Source organism: Otolemur garnettii, unplaced genomic scaffold (assembly GCF_000181295.1).
Source record: "Otolemur garnettii isolate 467f Iridium unplaced genomic scaffold, OtoGar3 scaffold00153, whole genome shotgun sequence".
Classification (NCBI taxonomy): domain Eukaryota; kingdom Metazoa; phylum Chordata; class Mammalia; order Primates; family Galagidae; genus Otolemur; species Otolemur garnettii.
The window spans coordinates 3044454-3052186 of NW_003852548.1; the positions used below are offsets into that span (position 1 = coordinate 3044454).

Sequence of the window (7733 nt, forward strand, 5' to 3'; positions counted from 1 at the left end):
CTTGGGAGGCTGAGGCAAGAAAATTGCTTAAGCCCAAGAGTTTGAGGTTGCTGTGAGCTGTGACACCAGGGCACTCTACTGAGGGTAATATAGTGAAACTATCTCAAAAAAAAAAAAAAAGTAATCATCTTTTGCTGTGAGGGGGACTAGTGAAGAGGCTACTGCAATGGTATAGGCACATGATGATGGTGGCATAGGTCAGGAGGGTAGCAGTGGAGATGGTGAGAAGCAGTTGCTGACAGCTTAAATGTAGGGGGTGAGAAAGGGAGGGTCAAAATGACTTCTGGGTTTCAGCCTGAGCAGCTGGGAAGACAGAGCTGGCATTACCTGAGATGGGGACATCATGGGGCAAAGTAGGATTAGGGGTGAAAGTCCAGACATGCATGGACATGCAGAGTCTGGCACTAGGTATGTGAGTGGGAATGCTGGGTGGGCAGCTGAACACGGGAGTCCAGAGCTCAGGGCAAGTGGCTGAATACAAGAGTCTGATCAGCTCTGGGCTCCTGCCCTGCATAGAACTGGCATGGCAGATGCCAGAGAGGAGGAAAGACAGTCTTGCCTTAGCCAGGGCCTGTGGTAGCCCCTCAACCCAGCCCCCATCAGAGCTCACCCAAACTCTGTGCTCCAATCCTGCCCCAAACCTCATTCAGGCTATTTGCCCCGCTGGGAATGCCCACTCTTCTGCCTCCTCCCCTATCCAAGCCACACAAGGCCTGTTCCATTGTCCTTGTCCTGAAAGCCCTCCACAATGGTTCCAGGGCCCTCCACTGAGCCCCAGAACTTTATACTCTGTAACACGCAGGGACTCAGGTTCTCAGGCTTCTGTAATCCTAGTCTGAGAGAAAGCCTAAGCTAGAAGGGACTGCCCAGTCCAACTCCTATTTTATTGAAGGGGACGCTAAGGTGCAGAGTACTATAATTGCGCGGTAAGTTGAGAACTCCAGGAAGTGTGTATGCCTGTGTGCACACTTCATAAACCCTCTGCTGCGTGTGTATTTGTGACACTCCATCCCTCCCCATAGCGCTAGGTTGTGTACACAGCTTCTGAGAGTGGCCCAGGGGAGTACAAGAGGGTTCTGGGGGGAGTGGTCGCTCCTTCCTTTCTTTGCTGTTACCTTATGGGGGTTGTCAAAGCTGTGGTGCTCAAGGAGATGGCTGTGACAATCCAGGTATTAAACCCTTAGTCTCCAGGGGGTTAGAATATTACTGTGTGAGAATCAGGAGTTTGAATCTGTGGAGGCTGAGAACAAGGACCTGGGAAAATGACGAGATGACAAGGTGAGTGAAGGAAGACAGGGATGGGGTGATGCTTCTACAAGCCAAGGAACCGCAAAGATTGACAGCAAAGCCCCAGAAGCTAGGGGAGAGGCATGGAGCACATTCTCCCTCAGAGGACTCAGAAGGAACCCTGCCATTACCTTGTTCTCGGACTTCTAACCTCCCAAACTGTGAGATGATAAATTTCTGTTGTTTCAGCCACCCAGTTGTGATACTTTTCACTACGGCAGCTTGAGCAAACTAATGCCAATCATGGTCAGTGAGTGGATGTTTCTACCACTCTGGCTTGGTCCACCTGGCTGGCCTGTGGTCACTTCTGAAGCTGCTTGGACACTCACCAGAGCTTGTAAGAATTCTCCTCCCCAAACACACCTGGAATGGCCTGATTCAGGGAAGCATCATTACATTCTCAGAAAGGGGGCCTAGATATGGCCTGTCTGGTAGTGGGGGGACTGGGAGGCCAGGCTGGGCAGCCAGCTTCCTGCATTGTCTGTTGGGGCGTCCCTTTCTGACTAGGTTTCTCAGAAGCTGCATGGAGGATGTTTCTGGGACGTACATTATGTTTTCATATCGGGGTCTACATCTGGGCCCTATTGTCACAGCCCCCGACTTCCCCAGATATTTCTGCCATTGACGTCATGGCGGCCGGATGCGCTGGGGCTTCATCGGCACCAAGGAGGAAGAGAGAAGGGGGCAGATACCCCACCTCACAGGTTTCGTTCCGAGAATCGTCTGGCCTGTCCTGCAGCCAGCTTAGCCCAGGTGGGGTGATGTGGGTGCTGGCGGATGTGGTGGGTGACATCCACCCGGCCACCATGACAAGCCATGGGCTTTGTAGACTTGGCCCTTCTTGGGCCATGGATAGGTCCCAGATTTGAAGCTCAAGGAGTGTCAGGCAGGCTCCACAGATTCTAGGACCCCTGGGGTCTTCAAACAGTATGATACCAGAACCTCAGAATCGTAGAACATCTTTTCTTATATTCGAAGGATCCCAGAATCTCAAAATCACAATCTCTGTGTGGTCCAACTTCTCAGTATGTGGAGGCCAATTTCCCTTGTATCCAAACTCCCTGGAACCACGTGAAGGGAGGACAGGCAGCTTACTACTTCATAGGGCCTCCTGCCCACTAAGCCTAAAATCAGACAAACCTCCTCTTAGCCTCCCTCCTGAATTCTGTAAAGGTAGAGGGTCAGAATAGCCATACTACTTCTTCCAGCCTGGGACAGGCTCAGCCATAACTGGCTTTAACTTTCCTTGGGCTCAAATGGAAATTGGGACAGTAATAGGACCCATCTGCCAAAGTTAATGGACATGAAATACTTCACAAAATGTCAGTGATTGGTAAATAAACACAGGGCCTCAGTCTCCCTATCCATTCTGGGATAATATTCCTAAATTCATAGTCACTCTACCAGAGATAGAGATGGAAGGAGGAAGATGAAGCTGGTATCCCTTCAGTTTGTGCCTCATGGTGGAAGTGGGAAAAGCTCCACTATTCTTGCCAGTACAGAGCCCACCACCAGGCTCTCTGAGGGGCAATCTAGGCTCCAGGTTCCTAGGGACAAGCATCAGCTCTGACAACATACAGCTTGACTAACACCCCTCCATCATCACCACCCTCTGGTAAACTAGGCTTCCTGACTCCATCAAGCCCAGCTCTTAGGAGGCTGGGCCCCATACTGTGATTGTGGATCTTCCTGCTCTAGTCAGGGTCCAACCTGTGAGAAGGCAGAAGGGATAATGGTGCCCAAGGTCCTCCTTCCCCTTTGTGGATGCTGAGGGGTAAACTAAGGCCCACAGTGGGGGAGAGAGAAAAAGCCAAGGTCCTACTGAGAGTCCTGAGATTTGGAATTGGGTTCCTCCTTCCCATCCTTGGGTTTAAATTTGCCCTTCTACAGTGGGGAGGGGAGAGGTATAGGGCAGATGAGGGCCAGAACTCTTCTGCTCTGTATCTGAGTGAGTCATTAGCTGTCTACAGGGCTTCAAGTTGACAAATGAACCTCTGTCAAGGGGGCTGGCTGAGAGACAGATACATAGAGACAAAGAGAGACAGCACCAGGGAGAGGGAGAGGAGAGACAGACTCAGGGAACAGAGAGACACAAATATTAAGAGATAGCAAGAGAGATGAACAGAGACATATAAGGTGGGACAGAAACACAGAGAATGAGCAACAGAGAATAAGAGTGTGAAAGACATTGAAAGAAATAGAGATAGAAAAGAAAAAGAGAGAAATGATTGCCTCAATAAGAACAGTTGCTCAGGTGGTGTGCCTGTGGCTCAGTGAGTAGGGTGCCGGCCCCATATACTGAGAATGGTGGGTTCAAACCCGGCCCGGCCAAACTGCAACAAAAAAATAGCCGGGCATTGTGGTGGGTGCCTGTAGTCCCAGCTACTCAGGAGGCTAAGGAAAGAGAATCACCTAAGCCCAGGAGTTGGAGGTTACTGTGAGCTGTGAGCTGTGAGCTGTGATGCCAAAGCACTCTACTGAGGGCGATAAAAAAAGAACAGTTGCTGGTCTCTGGCTGGAAGAACTGATGCTGCCTGAAATAACCAAGAATAAGGAAGGGTGAGGTGCTGGGGACCAAGGCTGGGTTGAATTGTATTGCAAAGTGACAATCAGCAAAACAGCATGGCCCAGGTACAAGAACAGATACTGAAGAAAAAAATATAGTAGAAAGCTTAGACACAGACCCTTGTAAAGAGGGAATCGAGTTTGTGGTGAATGGTATTTCAAGCAGGGTGATGGTGGAGGGGTGTATAACATGTTTCTGAGATAATAAGAAAATAAAATTACTGAATGAATAATCAGTCCGTTTCCCACCACCCCTCCCTACCCAGTTTGAAATAGTGTCATCATATACTCAAAAATACTCAGATCCATTAGAAAGATTAAATTAATATCTAATGTACATCTTGGGTTTATTGTGTGTCTGCTCCTATGCTAAACCATGGCAAATCATGGTCAATAAATTTAATCTTCATAAAGACCCTTTGAGATAGGTGCTATTATAACCATCACAGTACATGAGGAAATGGAGGTATGGAGAAGTTAAGTGCCTGGCTAAAAAAGCCTCACAGATAACTTTAGGTGAGGCTGAGTTTGTCCCAGACAGTCTGGCTCCAGTACCCACACTCTTAACCTCTATAGCCAATGGAAAAAATGAACGCTTAAAAGAGACTAGAAGCCAACATAGGTGAAAATTTATCTCATTTTCAAGTGGGAAAGGACTTTCTAAGCACAAAACCAGAGACAGAAACCACAGAAGAAAAGACTAACCTATTTGACTATATAAAAACATCATAAACATCACAAAAAAACCCATAAACAAATAGAAAAAGCAAATTATGAATTGAGGGAAAATATTTGCTATAAACATATGACTGATGGAAGGTTAATATCCTTTTTAATAAAGAGCTGTGGCAAGTTAATAAGAAAAGATGAACACCCTATTCAGATTAAAGATATGACTGGACAACCAAAAAAATAAAACCACAAATGGTCAATTAACAGTGGAAGTAATCACAGAATGCAAATTTCAATAATGCAGTAATATATTTTCTTTTTTTTTTTTTTGACACAGAGTCTCAAGCTGTTGCCCTAGGTAAAGTACTGTGGTGTCATAGCTCACAGCAACTTCCAACTCTTGTGCTCATGAGATCCTCTTGCCTTGGTTTTTCCATTTTTGGTAGGGACAGGCTCTCATTTTTTTGCTCAGCTTGGTCTTGAACTCATAAGCTCAAGCAATCCACCTGCCTCAGCCTCCCAGAGTGCTAGGATTACAGGTGTGAGCCACTGCACCCGGCTGGCCAGTAATGTATTTTCTAACCTATGTTAGGAAAGAATTAAAAAATGACAGCATCCACCCAGTGTTACCTTGAGTAGACAAAGCATAAAACAGGATAACCTTTTGGAAGAAAAATTTGAAGACAGGGTCAGAAACCTTAAAAATGCATTTCTTTTGCCCCAGCAACTCCATTTTAAGGAATCCAAGGAAGCAATCAGGGAAAAAAACTAGAAACAACCAGAATGTTCAACAAAAAGCACTTCATCAACTCTACCAGTTCACACTGATGTGTGGTCAGTCTTGACAACCATGAAAGATTATGTGTTCAAATAATTTTTAGTGAGTTTCAAAAATACTACTCTTAATCGAATAAAGAATAAAAAAACAATATATAGCATGACTCTAATTTGGTTAAAAAATACTAATAGCTAACACTTAGTAAGCATTTACTGTGTGCCAAGTGCTGTGCTAAGCCTGCAGAAACAAGCTCACACCACTCCTGAATGACCCGCTCTCTTCCTGAACATGGACTCTGGTCACACACATGCCATCCTGAGGTAAGAACACACAGCTAAACCATGGTTGATAATGGTGTGAAGTGCTCCCTTACCCCAGGAAGGTTTCCTTTCACTCAAAACAAGCACAGTTCAGTTAAGAGCTCAGCCTGACTCACAATTCTACTGTCGGGGCAAACAACTGATGCTCATTCTTGTAAAATGTAAATGTCCTCAGCAATGTTACTCAGCATATTAATATTAAGCATCAGCTATGTACAAAGTTCCTTGCTAAGTCCGGGTGGGAAGGCAGGTAGAGAAGGTCAGACAAGAGAGCAGAAAAGATGGTGGGAGACAAATGGAGAGAAGGAGATGGATGGAATGTGGTCAAGATGGAGGAGACGGAGACGGAAGACATGGTCAGAGCCCCAGAAAGACGGAGAGACAGAGTCTGAATGCCACAGAACCAGATAGATGGTGAGAGAAAGTGGCAGAGAAACATGAAAAGAGCAAGATACAGTGATCCGAGAGAAGACAAAGAGGGACAGTTGAAATTTCCAGTTACACCTGGACAGTGTTTCAAGTTGTTCAAAGCTTTGAAATCCATAAAGACTGGCAGATGACTTATTTTAAAAATCTTACCCATCTATGTATCAGTTGATCAATTTATTTATCTTTGTTCCTGTCTAAGCACTGATTACGTATTTAACCTATCAGTCTTCTGGCATTTCTTATGAATATTATTATTTTTAAAAAGATCTTACCTGGCCGGAACCACAGTAGCTGGGTGTGTCCGACTGTACCAGAGGGCCCTTGACCTCCCGTGCTACCTGCCTGCCATCTCCTCTATCGCAGCCCACATCTGGTGGGGGAGAGCAGGGACACTCACCTTGGTGAAGTGGACTGACAGAAAAGGATCAGCCTGGCTTGTGGGAAACTGTCACGTATCAAAAACAACTTTGCTTTTATACCGAGAAGAAAAACCACGGCGTGGAAGCCACAGACCTCTCTCTTCTAATAATCCAATTTTTTTTCATGAGTGTATACACTGATAATCACGGAGGGGGGTTCTTATAGTTTTTTTTTCTCTCTCTCTCTCACTTTGTTTCTCTACTTCTTGATTATGAGACTTAAACGGAAATTTTGAAATTTTGGGTTTTTTCTTTGCCCTTTACGAGTCATCTGAAAATATGATTTCTTCCCCTTACCACAGAGGTGAGAGGTATCAATGAGATAACAGGGCTCATGAGAAACCACAGTTTTTAAAACAAAAGTGTGTAGAGTCAGAAAAAAAAAGCAACAAGGGAAAAGAACTCAAATAAATCACAGGGACATACTGGGGCAGGCAGAGACACCATTCTGTGAGGGAAAGGATATCTGAGGATCTCTGGGGGAAAGAATGACAATCTGAAGCCCCTTGTAGGGTTGGGAAATGCCAGGGAAAGAGATGAAATAGGTCTGGCCTTCCAGCTTTGCTGTGCTCTAGGCCTCAGTTTCCCCTTAGGTAGAACTGACGTGGTCTCTACCACTTGAACTGCCCAAACGGTGAGCTCTGGACACCCTGCAATCTGCCTTCCCACAGAGGGTGAGGGGCACACAAGTTACTTCACAAAGAAGAAAGCAGGGAGTCCACCCTTACTCAAGGAGTTGGAGAATCATTGGCTCCCAGAATCTACTGATGGCCATTGAATAAAGAAAGGTATAAAAGTCTCCCTTCCTGATGTTTTAGGGCTTGAATGCTCTGCCCCGGCCACTACCCTACTGAGAAGGTCCCAAGTAGGCCTCCATTTTTACAAAGAAGTCCAGAGGCCCCTTAGGACCCTGACTCTCTCATGTCAGGAACACCAAAGCCTGATGCTTCTGAGGACCCCACTCTTTGAGATTTTCTACTTTGAAAAGCCCCAGTTTCTAAGGATTTAGGATTCCAAATATCTGCCATCACTCCAGTAGGTGACATTTATCTTGAATTTCCCATGTGTCAGACACAGTGCTGAATGCTTCTCATAAATGATCATGTCCTGGCTCAGCACCTGTGGTTCAAGTGGCTATGCTGCCAGCCACGTACACTCAAGATGGCGAGTTCGAATCCAGCCTGGGCCTGCCAAACAACAATGACAGCTGCAACCAAAAAATAGCCGGGCGTTGTGGCGGGCACCTGTGGTCCCAGCTACTTG

General features: G+C 46.1%; 1 protein-coding gene across 2 annotated transcripts in view; it reads right to left on the minus strand.

The window, feature by feature from the left end:
- The window catches only part of FOXP3 (forkhead box P3), a 14051-nt gene extending 7449 nt beyond the window's left edge, over positions 1–6602 (minus strand). Inside the window, exon 1 of one of the 2 annotated variants that reach the window (XM_003799666.3) lies at positions 6449–6602. The gene's annotated coding sequence lies outside the window, so the exon portion shown is untranslated. The remainder of the gene's footprint in view (positions 1–6448) is intronic. The other variant, XM_012811284.1, reaches the window with a different exon arrangement.
- Positions 6603–7733: the final 1131 nt, after the last annotated feature.